Here is a 21,810-nt window from a genome sequence, read left to right on the forward strand (position 1 = left end):
TTTTTCTTTCTTTCTCTCTCTCTCTTTAAATGAAATAATATGTAACCCTGGATGAATACTGAAAGATAGAGAACAGAAAAAATTCAACAGTGAAATAGACTGTGTCCTTAAAGATCTCATTAACCCTTGGCATGTCTTCCCTATTCCTAGACTTTCCAAATATATTAGCCAATAAATTGTTATATTTTAAGCAAGTGTGAGGTGAGTCATTTGCAACTCAAAGCTTTCTGTTAAATCTTGTATTTTTAAAAAAATTTATTAATTTTAATGTGTGTTAACATGGATTCAAGTGTCCCACTCAATATAACTCACTCAGCCCCCACCCTCATGTCCCCCTTTCCTCTTAACTCCCTCCCTCCTTCCCTCTGGGATTTGCTGTCCTATTATCTGTATTTCTGTGTTATGTATATATAATTTCACTAATCCCTTCACTTTCTCTGATCTTGTCTCCTCATCCCCCTTCCATCTGACAACTATCCCTCTACTCCTTGTGACCCCACCTCTGCTTCTATTCTGTTCATCAGTTTACTTTGTTCATTAGATTCCATGTATAAGTGAGATCATATGATATTTGTCTTTTACTGCCTGATTTCTTTCACTTAGCATAATAATCTCCAGGTTCATCCATGCCATCGCAAGAGGTAAGATTTCCTCCTTTTTCATGGCTGTATAGTATTCCATTGTGTATATGTACTATATATAAGGTAAATATGAATAGTTATTTTCTTCATGCATATTCAGATCAAGTGACATTCTGAGTGGTTATTTGAGGAAGTGGTATTTTGTTCTTTTTGAAAAAGAATTGATGAGAACCATCAATTCTTTGTTGCAGCACCTTAGTTGTTTATTGTTTGCTTTCTCTATATGCCTTGACCAGGGGGCTACAACAGAGAGAGTGATCACTTGCTCAAGCCAGCAACTTTGGGCTCAAGCCAGCAACCATGGCCTCAAACCAGCGAACTTGGGCTTCAAGCCAGAAACCTTTGGGAACAAGCCAATGACCATGGGGTCATGTTTATGATTCCATGCTCAAGCCAGTGACCCTACGCTCAAGCTGATAAGCCTGTGCTCAAGTTGGCAACCTCAGGGTTTCAAACCTGGGTCCTCCACATCCAAATCCAATGCTCTATCCACTGCACCACCACCTAGTCAGGCTAAGATTTGCTTCTAATTTGAACAAATATTCTAAGACTATAACATATAAAAATATATTATTGAGAGTATAAGAACTTCCAAGACTTAAGATTCTCAGAAAAATAAAATTTAAAAAGTTAATAATGGATTTTCCAATGATCACCATTATTAGTCATAACGTTGCAATTAGGATGATATCTTAGATGACATGGTAGAATTGCTTTATATACAAAGGTTATCCAAAAGCTTTTCCATATTATTATTTTTTTTGACAGTAGAAAAAGTTGCATGCATAAAGGCCCAATAAAAGACTTTAGAAGTCTTTTATTTTACATTCAAATATTATTTCTATCATGCAAAGGATTGTTGATAACAAAAGAGTAAAACACAGTAAAGGCATGATTTAGTAAATATTCATTTTTTAGACATATTAGTAGTGTCTACGCTATAAAAAGTTACAGCAGGTAGGTGCAGTAATTTGGGGGTACTTCCTTCAGAAGGAAGTGTCACTTTCTTATATCATGACCTTCAAAATCCATCCAAGTACATGCCAAGAATTTTTAGAATTAATATAATCTAATCAACAAATAATATTGATTTCCCCCACAATGTTAACATTCAGAAGTTGTAGCTTATTTAGAGATTCCAGAACAAGCTCTCTCTAGAAAACACAGTATTTGAAAAAGAACTTATGAATAATTTGAAGATAAAGATAAAAAATAAAAGTGTAGAGACTCAAGTACACCGTGAGTGAGTGAACAAAATAAGAAGCAATCATTGTTCAAGCTTCACACCCGATGGGCTGAAATAATAATTATCTTCTCTGTGTTACCTAGCACTTAGTTCATGTCATTAATAATGTTATGGTACTTATTACTGGGTTTTGCAACTGTAATACACAATAATAAATAGTTTTCTAACATGAAAATCAATATTGCTTTTGAGGCTGTCTCAAGTGGTATAATAACAGTACTGTTGATATGGTGGGCTATGCAAGAGCACTTGAAATTCTAATGTGACATTTCCCATTTTCCACATACATTCCTGATGAATTTAAACAATGTAGTGATTTATAACATCTTTGGTCTCAGTTTTAACCATATTCACGCAATCAGTTTCTTCAAACAATACTGGAAATAGCAAAAAATATTGATGATAATGACCCATAAGTAACTTCATGGGGATCGGTAATCAAAAGTCTTGGAGTAAAACTGAGTTGGGAACTTAAAGGGACACATATATATTAAACTTGGAACCTTTAGCAAAATGACATAGATATATTTTATTCAATAATTTAAGTGTCATTTCAAATTAATTTTGTTGAACAGTCCACATTGATGGTGCTTCTTCCTTTGAGAAAGTACAAACGATATCATTTGCCCTTTTACAGTAATTATAAGTTGAACTAAAAAGGAATTCAGTTCATTCAACTAGTAGTTATTAAGGATTAATTTGTACCTATGTACCAGAAACTGTACTAGAGTTATGAGAGTAAGATGCTAATATAATCCACAAACTAACAAAAATTCTTTTTATTTGTAGGCTAAACTTGATACTAAATTATTTGCAAATATATAATATAGACATCAAATTCTATCTTTACCCTGACCTTTTGCATGTGGACAATTATATTTATCTATAATCTTTTAGGACCTGTGGTGGCGCAGTGGGATAAAGCGTCGACCTGGAACACTGAGGTCGCCGGTTCGAAACCTTGGGCTTGCCTGGTCAAGGCACATATGGGAGTTGATGCTTCCTGCTCCTCCCCCTTCTCTCTCTCTCTCTGTCTCTCTCTCTCACTCCTCTCTTAAAAAAATATTTATAATCTTTTAGCTTTGTTTCTCTGCCTAGAAAATAACTACTCCTTTGAGATTGTTACCTTATCTGTTAAGTGTTCCCCAAATAATCTAATCATAGTTTATGGGTGATTCTAATACAGAGACCCAACAAATATTATTAATTGTTGAGTATTATGAGCCTCTGAATTTAGTACTTTCCATTTAACATTTTAAGGTTTCTAAAATTTTCCATTGAGAATATGCTTCATAATAAATAAAATATATATTGCCTGACCAGGCAGTGGTACAGTAGATAGGGCATCAGACTGGGATGCAGAGGACCCAGGTTAAAAATTTCAAGGTCACCAACTTGAGTGCGGGGTCAGTGGCTTGAGCATGGGATCATAGACATGATCCCATTGTCACTGACTTGATCCCAAAGGTTGCTGGCTTGAAGCCCAAGGTCGCTGGCTTGAGCAGGGGGTCACTTGCTTTGTTGTAGTCCCCTGGTCAAGGCACATATGAGAAAGAAATCAATGAACAACTAAGGTGCTGCAAGAAAGAATTGATGCTTTTCATCTCTCTCCCTTCCTGTTTGTCTGTCCCAATCTATCTCTCTCTCTGTCTCTGTCACAAAAATAAATAAATAAATAAATAAAATATTATGTGTTGACTTTTTACCAATGATATTTCAAGGGAAAGAATGACAAGGAAGAGTTTATGAATCATGACATTATATGAATACATTGGAAATCTAATTGAAAACTGGAAAATATGACAATAATTTCAAAACACCCTACTTAATATTAATAACTCTTTTACTATACAAATATCATAACCTGAAAATGGGACATTCTTTTTGATTAGAAAATCAATAGCCATTTCAGGTATATTCATAAAATAGACATCCCTTTTTGATACTATCTTAATTTTATGATAATGGTAACAGTGATATGATGATCTAAACTGGGCATGATTAATATACTCAGGTCAAAGTTTTTTATTCTTAATGAGATCTTTGTTGTATTGAAATAATGTAATTTATAAATTTCTTAACAATAGATTTAGACCATAATCAAGAAGGTATTAAAAAAGAATTAACTAATGATACATGCAAAAACATAGATTTATTTTATAGACATCAGTACAAGTATAAGAAATCAGGAACAAAATACTAAATTATTCCATATATATATAATTAATTTTGAGAAAAAGAATCCATACTGATGGCAGAATAATGGTTATCTGGGCATACTGGCCAGGTGAAAACATGAAGTAGCCTATAAGATTCTGAAAGTCATTTTCCCCACTCATCTGGGTGGTGGTATGGGTCTGCACACATGTATAAACTTCCATTGAGTTGTTATTATGTCTGTTTTTCCATCTGTGAGCTATACCTCAAAAACTTTTTTTAAAAAGAAAAACTATTTACTAAGATTAATATAATAAGGCACGTGGTATGTATGCAAAAGAGTTGTGTTGTACAGTTTATCTATTTTTTTGTGAATCATTTCAATAACATATTGCAATGGTTTGGGTTAGGATCAATGCCACAGCTATTCTTAAAGAGCTCTTTGTTTGCTATTGCAAGACATTAGTTTCAAAATCTTTGTGAGAATAAACCTAAACAATACCATCCATAGGTTATTGCAGTTTAACTCAAATTGAGTTTTGAAACACAGAGACATTTTAAGATACTGTAAAACCACTGAATAGCTATTATCTTTTGCTTTCATTCTTAAAGAACTTATGTCAGTCTTTGGGTTAAGCAAAATATCCCATGTAGAGGGAAAGAGAAGTAAAATGACTTTACAAATTTCTCCAGTCATAATTATTTTTTATCACCTATGTTATGCCTTGAAAACTTTGAAGGATAGAAGACTGAAGGAATGGAATCTGCATATTTTGACACTTTTCAGGAAATAAATTAGATCGGAACAGGAAAATATTTAACTTGGGATCAATCATATTAGCTAAGGAAAAAATTTGACTAGTTGAATAAGTAATAATAGAGAAAAATTACCCTCTTTTTACCTTTTTTTTTGTATTTTTCTGAAGTTGGAAATGGGGAGGCAGTCAGACAGACTCCCCATGCTCCCAGGATCACCCGGCATGCCAACCAGGGGGCGATGCTCTGCCCATCTGGGGGTCACTCTGTTGCAACCAGAGCCATTCTAGAGCCTGAGGCAGAGGCCACAAAGCCATCCTCAGCGCCTGGGCCAACTTTGCTCCAATGGAGCCTTGGCTGCGGGAGGGGAAGAGAGAGACAGAGAGGAAGGAGAGGGGGAGGGGTGGAGAAACAGATGGGTGCTTATCCTGTGTTCCCTGGCCGGGAATCAAACCCAGGACTCCTGCACACCAGGCCGACGCTCTACCACTGAGCTAACTGGCTAGAGCCTACCCTCTTTTTAAATTATGAGTCTTTAAAGAGTTAAGCTTTGCCAGTGGAAAGTGCTAGGCCAAGAAAGGGCAGAAATAAATTACTGTGTATCTTTTTTTGTGTATATGTTTATATAAATAATAATTTGAAATAATTAGTGTTATTTAAAACTCATGTCTTTATTAAGCATGACAGTTGACTGTACCTAAAATAATTATATATATATTTTTATGGGTTTTTTTTGTATTTTTCTGAAGCTGGAAACGGGGAGAGACAGTCAGACAGACTCCCGCATGCGCCCGACCAGGATCCACCCGGCATGCCCACCAGGGGCGATGCTCTGCCCACCAGGGGGCGATGCTCTGCCCCTCCAGGGCGTCGCTCTGCCGCGACCAGAGCCACTCCAGCGCCTGGGGCAGAGGCCAAGGAGCCATCCCCAGCGCCCGGGCCATCTTTGCTCCAATGGAGCCTTGGCTGCGGGAGAGGAAGAGAGAGACAGAGAGGAAGGAGGGGGGGTGGAGAAGCAAATGGGTGGTTCTGCTATGTGCCCCGGCCGGGAATCGAACCCAGGTCCCCTGCACGCCAGGCTGACACTCTACCGCTGAGCCAACCGGCCAGGGCCTAAAATAATTATATTAGTGTTATTTAAAACTCTTATCTGTATTAAGCATGAGTGTTGAGAGTTGACTGTACCTTCTTGGTGTATGTTATAACATTCAATGCATACAGTATCCTATCCTTTTATATTGACTTCTTATTAAGCTTTATCTTCTTACATAGTTCTTGGAGTATAAAGCTCCCTTTGACGTTGAAGGAGAACATTCAGGAAGCAAATGAAAATCTAGCTATCTGTTTGTTTTCATATAACATCTTCTGTTTTATTATGTCCCTGTGACCTCTTGCACGGAATTTAAAGATTCCAAGAAAAACAAATAAATAACATTATTCCAACTTGACCTTGAATTATAATATACATCAACAACTTCAGAGGTGGGATTAGGGAGTCTTTTTTGGTGTTAGAAAAATCAGAAAGGAAAATAATGAGTTGGCAATGAGAAAGTGTGCAATTCACTTAACCCACTACATTGTTTTAAATAGAGGTCTCTGAATTAAACTTTCTCATGCATTCATCAGAGAAAAAAGATTACTGACACTTGGTGGCAAATCCAAAGAAATCATCATTATATTGTCTTGATAAAGCAAAGGACCTCCATTTTGAAACAGGGAATCTTTAAATATGCATTTTATAACAAACCAAGGGGACACACCCAGGTAGAATGAGATCTCTTAGTTTTTTCCAGGGAACTTTTTGTTCATTAGGAAATTGATTTTCTAAATAATATTAAAAATAGCTCATAAATTTTTGTATATGAGTATTACTGTATTGTTTTTAGTATTTTAAAATATGTCATTACATTATTGCTGCCTGTCTTTTTATATCAGAGACAAATAAACAGCAAGTATTTGTCAGTCTCAGCAATAAACTATAGTGGCAGCAAACTTAACCTGGTGTTAATTAGGCTTTTGGAAAACTAAATCAAGCATCAAAAACTACAGATTATTTTAGGCTTCCTCTAGCATAAACAGAAAGCCTTGAGGGTCCACAACATGTTATTTTTGTTGACATTCCCTACTTTTTGACCAATTAATTTTATGTTTCTGATGGGTTCTGTCTTGATTGCTTTTAGCTCTGTTTTCTCTTGGCCTCCAAGCAGCAGTTTGTTAATCCTTCCTATTTTTTGTATTAAAGCAGGATTACAAACTTCAAATGCATTGTAAAATGAACCTGTATACAACCTTTCAAAACCACTTAAGTAATGTAGTGATGGAAGTACTAGCCTTGTAAGCAAATACAAAACATTTAGGAAATCATCCCAAGTGTTTATTTATAAGCCATTTATAATTACTAACCAAGAATGAATAAAAGCTCTGGAAAATGTAAAATGCAAAGCCTTTTTGCATTAAATTACTATTTACCCACAACAAGAAGATAATACTTTTTTTAAAGCTTATTCTAATTGAAGAGTTTGATTATTTTCTTCAAGCTCACTGATAAGAAAATGAAGACTTTTAAACTGCAGAAACTTTAGTATACATGTAAAAGAATAAGTCACTACAAAGACCAAGAAGATATGAGCAATGATCATATTCCACTGCAAGAGTTCCATATATTAATAGTTATACATCTAAGTGATGACTGATCAAGTAATGAAGTTTCAAAAATTATTTTGTTTTCACTGGAAATTTAAATTCAACTGGTCATTCTTTATTTTATCTGGCAACTCCACTTATAATGGAATAAGTATAATTAAGGAAGCAATTTTATTTTATTTTAATAGCATCTGGCAATAATTAAAAATGATTGCCTAGAGCATCGTCCCAAAGCACAGAGGTTGTCGGTTTGATCTGCAGTTGGGACACATACAGGAATAGATCAGAGTTCCTCTCTCTCTCTCTCTCTCTCTCTCTCTCTCTCTCTCTCTCTCTCTCCCTTCCTTGCTTGCTAAAATCAATAAATAAGAAATTTAAAAAAGAAATATTGTACCCTGTATGTTTTAACTTTGTCTGAGTCCTGAATCAAATTAGACCTAGTTAAGGAGTATCTTAGTTAACTCAGTCCCCCAAGGGTCATAGCCTACAAGAAGTTTTATTGCCCTAAACCTGAGTTACAGTGTACCACAGTTGAGCACCTAGGTACTATTTTGCCTACAATAATACAGTGTTCTTGTTCACTCTGTAAAAACAACCAGGCTGTGCTTTGGTATTCTTCATGTGTCCTGATTCATTTGCAGCCTGAAGTCATATTTTTAACCCTAGACCAGTGCTTGAGTTCTAGACTGTCTTATCTAATCTTGTCAGCTCTCTCATCTTTGGAGCTGATATTTTCTGGTAATTTTTATTGAATTATTGGGGTGACATTGGTTAATAAAATTATATAGGTTTCACATATAGACATTTTTATTTTTTCTCTTTAAGTGATATATTTTTGAATTCTTAAATATACTCTCTAAATGCTACTTCAAAATATTTTTAAATCGGGGAAAAATCCCTCTATATTTTTTGAGAAATTAGTTTCTATCTTCTTCCTGCTTCCTTTCCTTCCTTCGTTCTTTCCTTTTTTCCTTCTCTCTGTCTTTTCTTCTTGTCTTTTCCTTATTTTCTTGTCTGTCTTCTAGCTTCTATCTCCATTCTTCTTTCATGTTTTTATCTCCATTATTCTCACTTTCAGCTTTTCCTCTCTCAAATTCTCTTCCTCCCTTTCTCTGTTTCTCTCACTATGTTTCTCTCCATCTCACTCTCTGCATCCCCATGAACATTTTTAAGCACCTACCCTATATTAACTATTGAAGACTCAATATCAAATATGACAAAATCCCTTTTAAAAAATTTCACCACGTAGATAAGTAGACATAAACATCAAAAATTACAATATAGGCCCTGGCCGGTTGGCTCAATGGTAGAGCGTCGGCCTGGCGTGCAGAAGTCTCGGGTTGGCCAGGGCACACAGGAGAAGCACCCATCTGCTTCTCCACCCCTCCCCCTCTCCTTCCTCTCTGTCTGTCTCCTCTCCTCCCGCAGCGAGGCTCCATTGGAGCAAAGATGGCCCGGGAGCTGAGGATGGCTCGTTGGCCTCTGCCCCAGGTGCTAGAGTGGCTCTGGTCGCAACAGAGCGATGCCCCGGAGAGGCAGAGCATCGCCCCCTGGTGGGCGTGCCAGGTGGATCCCGGTCGGGCGCATGTGGGAGTCTAACTGTCTCTCCCCATTTCCAGCTTCAGAAAGATACAAAAAAAAAGTACAATATAAAATAAGTGTCATAATTTGTTTTGAAATCCTACAGAATAAATAAAGATATTTCCTGGTGCTATAAGAAAACAGAAAATGAGAAAGATTCCAAGATGGCAGGTTACGGGGGGGGGGAGGGGCACAAAGAAAACTAGATAGAAGGTGACAGAGGACAATCTGACTTTGGGTGATGGGTATGCAACATAATTGAACGAACGACAAGATAACCTGGACATGTTATCTTTGAATATATGTATCCTGATTTATTGATGTCATCCCATTAAAAAAATAAAATTATTATTAAAAAAATTTTAAAAAAAAGAAATCCCAATTGTTATCTCCCAGGACCAAATTAGATTATACCTAAATTTAAGAACAATCATCTTGAAAAACCAACTTCGGACTAAATGAAGAGGAATCTATAACCAAGGAAGTCACATTGAGAATTGTAGGAAAGGCAGAGACAGGAAAAGGGCTGTCCTGTTCCCAGATTTGAGTGACTGCTGAAGGTCCAGAGGGACTTTCAGTTGTGGGGAGGTTTTCCCTGATAGGTGTGGGTCCTAAACCCCAAGCTAGGTCCCATAGTCTAGTGCACCAGAGCCTAGAAGAGGTGCCCATGTAGCATTTGGCAGTGAAAAGAGGCAAAGTTTCTGTATGCAAGAGAAGGGGGGGCTCTTGGAGATGCAGGCTTTGTCTTAAGGGGTCCATACAGAACATTTATTCATAGCCACTTACCTGGAGCTCTGGTGGAGGGAGGGCTGAGAGTACCAGAATTGTGTCAGGAGAGTGTGAAGTTGGTGGCCCAGGGAAAGACACTATGGAAGATGGCCAATGAAACCCATGTTTTGAAACATTATCCAATACTGCAGTCACCATCTTTCTTGGGTTGAGCAGTCCTCTTCCTGAGACATTAACCTGGGACTAAACAACTGCTCAACTCTTGAGAACCTCTCTTTCACTACACTATTGGCCCATTCTGAGAATTAAGCCAGGAAGCAGGGAGTGCATCAGTGACTCAGTGTTCTGGCATTGAAGCTGGAGCTTTTCCCCATACTCTCCCAAGAATACAACTGGTGCTTCAACCTCAGAAATGAGTCAGTAAAAATTGCCCCCTTCTGTGAGCAGACCAAATTTCTGGGTTTCAGATACCACAGCCATCAGACTCCTGGTGGCCACAGGCTACTGAGGTTTGTGAAAAGAGTCAGGAGATACTGACACCTGGGGACATGGTGTGGGAGCCATACTCACCACACTTCTTAATTCCTGAACTGCACCAGGATCTAGACTCTACTAGAGGTTTTTAATTTTTTTCTAGTAGCTGAGCCTAACAAATAACCAGCAGACAAAGGCAGCAGGAGGTGGTCTCAGGAAACCTGGGGCCTTTTGCTGACCTTCCCCCAGGCTCAGTGTGGGTAAAAGCCAACTTAGCTCTGCAATTTTGTATTTCCATGTGCACCCGGGCCCAGCAGAGGCAGCCACAAACCCTGGTTCACTTATAGTTCCAAGAAAGTTGCCAAGGGCTAGTCACTAGCAGTGTTCTGTGCTAGTCTGCACCAAGTTGCTTCAAGGGAGGCACAAAGCTGGCATATCCAGGAGCCAGCTGCAGAGAGCATTGGTTCAGGACCTAACAACCCTTGCTGACAGCATGTCCAAAATGAGGGCACACTGAACAATGGAACCTGCTGAGGTAAGTTCTGCTTTCTGTTGTCAGCATCTGCACAGTGGCTCGCATAAACATTGGACTGGATGGAGCTTCACAGTTGGCCAGAACAAGTCTCAGATACCTGGCCTCGCTGGGCTAGGTTCCACTGGAAAAAGGGAGAGATGCTTGCAGTATGAACATTTAAAGTGTAGGTCTCCATGAGTTTATTGTTGAGACTAGTCGAGGAGCTTAGCCACTTTCAGGGGGGGAGGGTCAGTCAGCCCCAAGGAAAGACTCTTTTAGTCTTCCTCCCTGAGACCAGGGGCTCCCCAGTTGGAAAAGTTCTGCAGAGGGGACTGCCAGTCCCACCAAATCTAAACCAAATGCTTACCTTGATGATGAGAAATAGAATTGGGGTATCCAACAGTGTCTGAGGGATTAGGCTCTGGAGTAGGAGCCACTTTGCCTATACTGAGCTCCTGACCAAGAGACCCCAGAAGCAGGGTACCCACTAACATTGATTCCCAACATCAGCTCTCTTAACCCACCAAGCTAGCAACCTGTGGAGGGGTTGGTAAGGTGAGGCCAGTCTGAACCCACACTACAATCTTTCTATAGAAGACTCTGTGTAAAAACCAAGCAGCTGCAGCAGGAGATGAAACCCCTTTATGGAGTTGCTGTCAGCTCTAAGCAGGAAGAAGTTGATCCTTATACACAGGTCTGCCCCTCCACATTACCCAGGCAACGGAAATGCATACACAAACAGCAAACAGAGCAGTAGCTACAGAAAGATAACCCCTGACAAATTAAAAACAACTGCTGATGCCAACCCATACCAAAACTTCACCCAAGAGAACACAGAAGCAACCCAACCAGTAGTGGATGGCAGACCACACCAATGTTAAACAGAGCTAGCTGGACAAGTGGTACAACCAAAGGAGGCATCCAGTAAGCACCAGACACTGTGGAGAATAAATACACTCAACAGGATAGATGCCGTACAGCATCTAATACATGTGATCAAAGTTGACCTTAGAGTCAGCCATCCTGAATCGTAACCCAACCTATGAAAAAATCAACTGCATTTAATACTCACATAGAATAAGAGGTAAATATAACCCTTAAGAAGCATTCTTAGAGCAAGTAATTCAAGTGGCCTGTAGGTCAGTACCACTGAACCCATCTTCATCATAAAGATGCCACAACAAATTTCTTTGTTACATTTATTTATTTAGTGAGAGGAGGGGAAGCAAACTTCCGCATGTGCCCCTACCAGGATCCCCCTGGCAAGCCCACTTGGAGGCAATGCTCTGCCCATCTGGGACTCTTGCTCTGTTACAACCAGAGCTATTATTTCTTTAACACATGAGGCAAAGGCCATGGAGCCATCCTCAGTGCTCAGGGCTACTTTGCTCCAATTGAGCCATGGTTGCAGGAGAGGGGAAGAAGCGAGAGAAGCGAGAGAAGAACAGGGAGAAGCATATGGGTGCTTCCCCTGTTTTCCCTGACTGGGAATTGTACCAGGGACATCCATATGCTGGGCTGATACTCTACCACTGAGTCAACAGGCCAGAACAATAAATTTTGAAGTCAGAGCAGAGCTACTTAACACAGAGACAAAATGGGAAGACAAAGAAGTATGACCCAAATGAATCAACAAAAGAAACCCACAGAAAAAATAACTAAATAAAATAGAAATAACTAAACACTCAGACATGAAGTTTAAAATAATAGTTACTAGGATGCTTAAGGATCATCACAATGAGAACTTAAACAAAGAGATAGTAAGCATAAAAAGAACATTGAAATCATAAAAAAAACAGTCAGAAATGGCAAGTACAATATCAGAAATGAAGAAGGAATCAACAGCAGGCTGGATGAAGCAGAGGATTGATCAGTGATTCAGAAGACAAGATAAATGAGAGCACAAAAGCATAACAACAAAAAGAAAAGAAGCTCAAAAAGACTGAGAAAACTCTAAGAGGCCTCTGTGACAATATGAAGAGAAACAACATCCACGTCAGAGTGATTATTGAGGAGAAAAGAACGAACAAGGGATAGAGAACCTGTTTGAAGAAATCATAGCCAAAACCTTCCCTAAAATGATGAAGGAAAAAGTCATACAAATTCAAGAAGCACAGAGAGTCCCATTAAGAATAAATCCAAGTAGGCCCACACCAAGACACATCATAATTAAAATACCAAAGTTAAGAGAGAAAGAAAATACTAAAAACTGCAAGGTAAAATCAGTTCATTACTTCCAGAGGAGCCCTTATAAGGATGACATCTGACTTCTAAACAAAAATACTTGAGGTCAGAAGGGATTGGCAAGAATATTCAATGTGAAGCAAAACAAGAACCTACAACCAAGACAACATTATCCAGTAAAGGTATTATGTAAAAGTGAAGGAGAAATAAGGAGCTTCCCAGATTTAAAAAAAAAAAAAAAAAAAAAAAAAAAAAGCTCAAGGAGGCTATTACCACCGAACTACAAGAAATGTTAAAGGGCCTACAATAAGAAGAGGAAAAGAAAATAGAAATTAAGAGAAAGAGGATTATAAGTTTTAAATATAAAATGGCAAGAAGTAAGTATATATCAATAATAACTTAACTGTAAATGGATTAAATGCTCCAATCAACAGACATAAATTAATCTGACCAGGTGGTGACACAATGGATAAAGCATCAGTCTGGGACATGAAGGACTCAGGTTTGAAACCCAGAGGTTGCCAGCTTGAGCACAGGCTCATCTGGCTTATGCAAGGGCTCACCATCTTGAGTGCAGGGTCGCTGGCTTGAGCATGGGATCATAAATATGACCCCATGATCGCTGGCTTAAGTCCAAAGATTGCTGCTTTGAGTCAGAAATCACTGTCTTGGCTGCAACCTCCTGGTCAAGGCACATATAAGAAAGCAATCAATGAACAACTAAGGTGCTGCAATGAAGAACTGATGCTTCTCATCCCTCTCCCTTCCTACCTGTCTGTCCCTGTTTCTGTCTCTCTTGCTAAAACAAAACAAAACAAACAACAAAAAAAACTACTAGACCTGATAAATGAATTCAGAAAAATGACAGGATATAAAATTAATATTTAGAAATCAGTGGCATTTTTATACACCAATAATGAACTGTTAGAAATAAAAATTAGGGGAAAAATCCCATTTACTATTGCAGCAACAACAACAAAAAATAAAGTACCTAGAAACAAGTTTAACCAAGTACGTAAAAGGCTTGTGTTCAAGAAATTATATGACATTAAAAAAGAAATTGAGAAAGATACAAACAAATGGAAGCATTTACCTTGTTCATGAACAGGAAGAATTAACATCATTAAAATGTCCATACTACCCAAAGCAAACTACAGATTCAATGTAATTCTTCTTGAGATACTAATTGTATACTTCACAATCTAGAACTAATATTCCAAAAATTTATATAGAAGCAAAAAAACCCAAATAGCTTCAACAATCTTGGAAGTGAAGAACAAAGTGGAATGCATCACACTTCCTGATATCAAGCTGTTCTACAATGCCACTGTAATTAAAACATACTGATAATGGCACAAGAACAGGCATATAGATCAATGGAATGAAACAGAGAACCCAGAAATAAACCCACATGTTTATGGTCAATTAATATTTGACAAAGGAGGCAAGAGTATACAATGGAGTAAACACAGTCTCCTTAATGAATAATTTTGAGAAAATTGGACAGGTAAATTTAAAAAAAAATGAAACTAGATCATGAAATTATACCATTCACAAAAATAAACTCAAAAAGGATAAAAGTATTTAAGTCTTGAAACCATTAAAATCCTAGGAGAAAGCATAAGCAGTAGACTTTCAGATAGCTCTCAAAGCAATATTTTTGACAACATATCTCTTCAGGCAAGTAAAATAGTAATAATAATAATAATAACAATAATAATAATAATAAAAAGAACAGCCTGACCTGTGGTGGTGCAGTAGATAAAGCATCGACCTGGAATGCTGAGGTCCCCAGTTCCAATCTCTAGGCTTGCCTGGTCAAGGCATATAAAGGAAGCAACTAATACAAGTTGGTGCTTCCTGCTTCTTCTCTCTCTCTCTCTCTCTCTGTCTCTCTCTCTCTCTCTCTCTCTCACACACACACACACACACACACACACACACACAAAATCAATAAATAAAATGTAAAACAAAAGGACAAATAAGACTACATCAAACTAAAAAAGCTTTTGCACGGCAAAAGACTCCATTAACAAAATAAAACGACAAACAACTCAATGGGAGAACATATTCGCTGATACATTTGAAAAGGGGTTAATAACCAAAATTTATAAAGAACCTATAAAACTCTACACCCAATCAAACAACCCAATCAAAAATTGTGCAAAGGACCTGATAAGCACTTTTCCAAAGAGGTCATACAGATGGCTAATAGGCATGTGAAAAAATGCTCATCATCACCAATCATCAGAGAGATACAAATTAAAAGCACAACAGAAATTTCACTTCACACTTGCCAGAATGGCTTTCATTAACAAATCAACAAACAACAAGCTCTGGCAAGGGTGTGGAGAAAAGGGAACCCTCCTGCACTGCTGGTGGGAATGCAGGTTTGTGCAGCCACTGTGGAAAACAGTATGGTATTTCCTCAAAAAATTAAATCTGGAACCACATTATGACCCTGCTATCCCAATTCTAGGAATATATCCTAAGAATCCTGCAACACTAACTCAAAAGAATATATGCACCCCCACGTTTATTGCAGCATTGTTTGCAATAGCCAAGTTCTGGAAACAGCCTAAGTGTCCGTCAGTGAAAGAGTGGATAAAAAAGTTGTGGTGCATTTTACACAATGGAATACAACGTGGCTGTAAAAAAAAAAAAAAAAAAAAAAAAAAGGAAATCTTACCTTTTGCAACAGCATGGATAGACCTGGAGATTATTTTGCTAAGTGAAATAATCTAGGCAGATAAAAAAAAACAACCTCATGATATCACTTATATGTAGAATCTGATGCATACAATAAATTGAGGAACAAAACAGAAGCAGAGCCAGGGCCACAGGGAACAGATAGACAGCTGTTAGAGAGAAAGGGAAAGAAAGGATGGGATCAAAGAAGGTAAAGGAAATAGTCAAAATTATATATAGATAACACATAAATACAGACAAAGGGTAGCAATAGCCAGAGGGAAAGTGGGTGAGGGAGTGAAAAGAAACTTTGCATGAAGCATGGGGGGCACGAAGCAGTGTGTAGATGGTCTTATATTGCCTGTGCTACTTGAAACCATGTCAACACAATAAATTAAAAATAAAAATCAAAGAAAAATTAACAAAGCCAAATTTTTAAAAAATAAATAAAAAATGGACAAAGACTATAATAGACTTTTATCCATAGGGGATTTGCAAATATACAAAGCATGAGAAATACCTAGTAACATTATTAATTGTTAGGGAATTATCAATAAATTCACAATGACATACCCCTTTAAAACCAATAAGATGACCAAAAATAAAAATAACTCATGTTGAGGAGATTGTAGAACAATTAGAGCCCTTACTCATTGATGATCTGAAGGTAAGTTGTCTTACCTGCTGTGAAAAATAGTCAAGTTTAACATGGAATTAGCATATTAATTAGCAATTCTACTTCTATGTTTCAAACAAAAAACATGGAAAACCAAAATTTGTACAGGAACATTCAGAGAAGCACTATTTTCAATATCTGAAAATAATAAACCATTCAGATGTCCATCAACTGATAAATAAAGAAAAGGTGATGTGGTTATACAATAGAATATTAATCATAAATACATATAAATTACTAATGCATGTGGCAACATAGATGAACCTTAAAATATGCTAAGTGAAAAAATCCAGATACTAAGGTCACAAATGTTTTGATTCCATTTATTCTAAATACACACGATAATAAATACATATAGTTAGAAAAAAATAGTGGTATCCAGGGCTTGAGGAAATACATAATTAATTAATTGTTATGAAACTTGTTTAAGGGGTTATACAATGTTTTAAAACTTGATGCAGCTAGATGATTGCACAGTATGGTGAAGGTATTTTTACTTAATTGTACACTGAGTTAAATTATGCTATGTGAATTTAATCTCGATAAAAATCTAATAATCTTAAGGAAGTTTCCAATAGAAGTAAAAGAGATACAAATTAAAAGCACAATAATTAAAATAAAAAGTGAAATTATTGGGTTCTATTCTTCTCTTTTTGTCTGATGACTTATAGATGTTCAAGGGGAGTTAGACAAAACATATTAGAATGGAAAACTATCAACTTAGATTTCCAAGATAGTATTTTAAAATAAATATAGAAAATAAGCCAGAGATCAAAACAGATTTATGGTCGTACAGATAAATAAATGTACTGGTGAATAAAACAAAATGTCCTGTTATGTATGAATTGGGAGTGTATAGGTAGGAACCCCTCTAGATACTGCAAGTAGAAGGACATTGAAAGAACTTATGGCTTGTAATAGCTAAGAAGTTGAAAGAACATACACAGAATTTGTCTAATAATGACACATCAAAGGAATAATTTTCACCCAACAGTTTTCTGTCCTTTTTCTAAGTCCTCAAAGTTCTGTAAATATAAAAGAACAATCTTCTTTCTTGTTTATATAGATTCCACGGTATTTAATATGAGGAACTATGCAGTCATGCATTGCATAAAAATATCTCGGTCAACAATAGACCACATATACAATCATGGTACCATAATATTATGATGGAGCTCAAAATTTCTTATTGCCTAGTGATGTAATAGCTAAGATAAATCATTGTATAACTGATTACTAACATGTTTCTGCTGATGCTACTGTAAACAATCTTACTGTGCTGCCAGTCATATGAAAGTATAATGTATACAATTATGAACATTATATAAGTCTTTATAATGATAATAAATGATTGTTACTAATTTGTGTACTCAATATACTTAAACTTCATCATTATTTTAGTGTATTCTTTGTACTCATTAAAATATACAGTTTGTTGTAAAACAGCATGCTCTGTTATGCCAGCAGAAGCTTCATACAACCCACAACCTCATACATATTTACCACTTCTCTTGACTATGTCATTTTCCTTTGTCTTGACTTAATCTCATACTATTTTGTTTTTTTGTTGTTTATGGTGCTTAAGCATAACAAATCCCCTGCTAATGTTGTTAGTAAGCATCCACATCAAGTGACTGTTCTGGAAACGAAAGTGATTAAGGACTACAAAGGTGGAAAATCAGTGATGGGTATGGTTTGCCAGACAGGCATGTCCTATCTCACCTAGCTATGACCTTGAAGAACAATAAAGTGATGAACACCTAAGTTGCTTTAATACTTTTGATATTGTAAAAAATGCTGTAATAAACATTGATGTGCATATATATATTTTTAATTTTTATTTTCTTTGGATAAATACTCAAACCTGATTGGGAGGGCAACCACATAATATAGTGTACAGGGATATATTGTAAAATTGGGCAGCTGAAATAGGTAAAAATAATTATAGTAAAAAAATAAGGACTTTTTATAAAAAAAGTGAAATTACTGAGTTCTATAATAGTTCTATTTCTAATTTTTTGAGGAATCTCCATACTGTTTTCAATAGTAACTGCACTAGTTTACAATCCCACCATTAGTGTATGAGTGTTCTCTCTCCTCCACATCTTTACTACCACTTGTTATTTGTTGTCTTTTGAGACTAGCCATTCTGACAGGTGTGAGGTAATATTTCATTGTGGCTTGCATTTGTATATCATTGATGATTAGTAATGTTGAGCATCTTTTCATGTGCCTGCTGGCCATTTGTATGTCTTCTTTGACAGGGTTTCTGCTTACATTTTAATTAGTTTATGTTGAGTTATATGAGTTTTATATATATATATATATATTAGATATATTATGAAATACTACTCATCCATGAAAATAATAAAATTGTGTCATTTACAACATGGATGAACCTAGAGAATATTATGTTAGGTGAAATAAATTGAACAAAGAAAGACAAATACTGTATGATATCACTCATATGTAAAATCTAAACAACAAAACATATAAACAAAATCAAACAGAAACAAACTTGTAGAGAATAACCTGATGGTTGCCAGGGTGGATGAGTGTGAATGTCCAGAAAAAACACATAATTGTGAACTACAAACTTCGAGTTTTAAAAAATGTCACAGGGATGTAATGTACACCATAAGAAATAATAGTCAAAATATTTCTTTTTTTCATTATAAATTTTTATTAATTTAATGGGGTGACATCAATAAATCAGGGTACACATGTTCAAAGAAAACATCTCCAGGTTATCTTGTCATTCAATTATGTTGCATACCCATCACCCAAAGTCAGATTGTCCTCTGTCACCTTCTATCTGGTTTTCTTTGAGCCCTCCCCGTCCCCCTTCCACTCTCCCTTCTCTCTTCCTCCCCTGCTCCCATAACCACCACACTCTTCCATGACTCTTAGTCTCGTTTTTATGTCCCACCTATGTTTAGAATCATGCAGTTCTTAGTTTTTTCTGATTTACTTATTTCACTCCGTATAATGTTATCAAGATCCATCCATTTTGTTGTACATGATCTGATGTCATCATTTCTTATGGCTGAGTAGTATTCCATAGTGTACATGTGACATATCTTCTTTATCCACTCATCTATTGAAGGGCTTTTCGGTTGTTTCCATGTCTTGACCACTGTGAACAATGCTGCAATGAACATGAGGCTACATGTGTCTTTACGTATTAATGTCTCTGAGTTTTGGGAGTATATACCCAGTAGAGGGATTGCTGGGTCATAAGGTAGTTCCATTTTCAGTTTTTTGAGGAACAGCCATACTTTCTTCCATAACGGCTGTATTACTTTACATTTCCACCCACAGTGTGTGAGGGTTCCTTTTCTCCACAGCCTCTCCAACACTTGATATTACCTGTCTTGTTGATAACAGCTAATCGAACAGGTGTGAGGTGGTATCTCATTGCAGTTTTGATTTGCATTTCTCTAATAACTAATGAAGGTGAGCATCTTTTCATATATCTGTTGGCCATTTGTATTTCTTCCTGGGAGAAGTGTCTGTTCATGTCCTCTTCCCATTGTTTTATTGGATTGTTTGTTTGTTGTTGAGTTTTATGAGTTCTTTGTAAATTTTGGATATTAGGCCCTTATCTGAGCTGTTGTTTGAAAATATCATTTCCCATTTAGTTGGCTTTCTGTTTATTTTGTTGTCAGTTTCTCTTGCTGAGCAAAAACTTCTTAGTCTGATGCGGTCCCATTCATTTATCTTTACCTTCACTACACTTGCCTTTGGAGTCAAATTCATAAAATGCTCTTTAAAACCAAGGTCCATGAGTTTAGTACCTATGCTTTCTTCTATGTATTTTATTGTTTCAGGTCTTATATTTAGGTCTTTGATCCATTTTGAATTAATTTTAGTACAAGGGGACAAGCTGTAGTCGAGTTTCATTCTTTTGCATGTGGTTTTTCAGTTTTCCCAGAACCATTTGTTGAAGAGACTTTCTTTTCTCCATTGTGTGTTGTTGGCCCCTTTATCGAAAATTATTTGACCATACTATATGTGGTTTTATTTCTGGACTTTCTATTCTGTTTCATTGTTCTGAGTGTCTATTTTTCTGCCAATACCATGCTGTTTTGATTGTCATGGCTCTATAATATAATTTGAAGTCAGGTATTGTAATGCCCCAGCTTCGTTCTTTTTTCTTAGGCTTGCTTTGGCTATTCAGGGTTTTTTTATACTTCCATATAAGTCTGATGATTTTTTGTTCCATTTCTTTAAAAAATATCATTGGAATTTTGATGGGAATTGCATTAAATTTGTATATTGCTTTGGGTAATATGGTCATTTTGATTATATTTATTCTTCCTATCCAAGAACAAGGAATATTTTTCCATTTCATTGTATCTTTCTCGATTTCCCTTAACAATGTTTTGTAGTTTTCATTATATAGGTCCTTTACAGTCTTTGTTATGTTTATTCTTAGTTATTTTACTTATTTTTATTGCAATTGTGAAGGGGATTATTTTTTTCAGTTTGTTTACTAATGTTTCGTTGTTGGCATATAGAAAGGTAATGGACTTTTGTATATTAATTTTGTATCTTGCAATCTTACTGTATTGGTTTATTGTTTTTCATAATTTTTTGTGGAGTCTTTGGGGTTTTCAATGTATAGGATCATATCATCTGCAAAAAGTGAAACCTTTACCTCTTCTTTTCTGATATGGATGCCTTTTATTTCTTTATCTTGTCTGATTGCTTGGGCCAGAACTTCTAGCACCATGTAAAATAAGAGTGGAGAGAGTGGACAATCCTATCTTGTTCCTGATTTAAGGGGAAAAGTCCTCAGTTTTATGCCATTTAATATGATGTTAGCTGATGGCTTATCAAATATGGCCTTTATCATGTTGAGATATTTTCCTTCTATACCCATTTTGATAAGTGTTTTAAACATAAAGTTGTGTTATATTTTATCAAATGCCTTTTTTGCATCTATTGATAAAAAATGTAGTTTTTGTTCTTTGTTTTGTTGATATGGTGTATTATGTTAACCATTTTACCTATTTTGAACCATCCTTGAGATTCTGGGATGAATCCCACTTGATCATGATGTATTTTTTTTTAATTATAATTTTATTTTTTTAATGGGGCGACATCAATAAATCAGGTTACATATATTCAAAGATCAACAAGTGATGTATTTTTTTTATTATGTTGTTGTATTCGATTTACGAGTATTTTGTTTAGTATTTTAGCATCTGTATTCATTAGAGATATTGGTCTATAGCTTTCTTTTTTTTTTTTTTTTTGCCGTCCATGACAGGTTTCAGTATGATGGTTATGTTTGCCTCTTAAAATGTGTTTGGAAGTATTGCTTCTTCTTCACCTTTTTGGAAGACTTTGCATTGAATAAGTACCAAGTCTTCTTTGAATGTTTGATAGAATTCACTAGTATAATCACCTGGGCCTGGACTGTTATTTTTGGAGAGGTTTTTAATAGTTTTCTTCTTTTTACTCCCTACTAATTGGTCTGTTTAGGTTTTTTGCTTCTTCGTGAGTCAGTCTAGGA

The sequence above is a fragment of the Saccopteryx bilineata genome, chromosome X, assembly GCF_036850765.1.
Source record: "Saccopteryx bilineata isolate mSacBil1 chromosome X, mSacBil1_pri_phased_curated, whole genome shotgun sequence".
In the NCBI taxonomy this organism is placed as follows: domain Eukaryota; kingdom Metazoa; phylum Chordata; class Mammalia; order Chiroptera; family Emballonuridae; genus Saccopteryx; species Saccopteryx bilineata.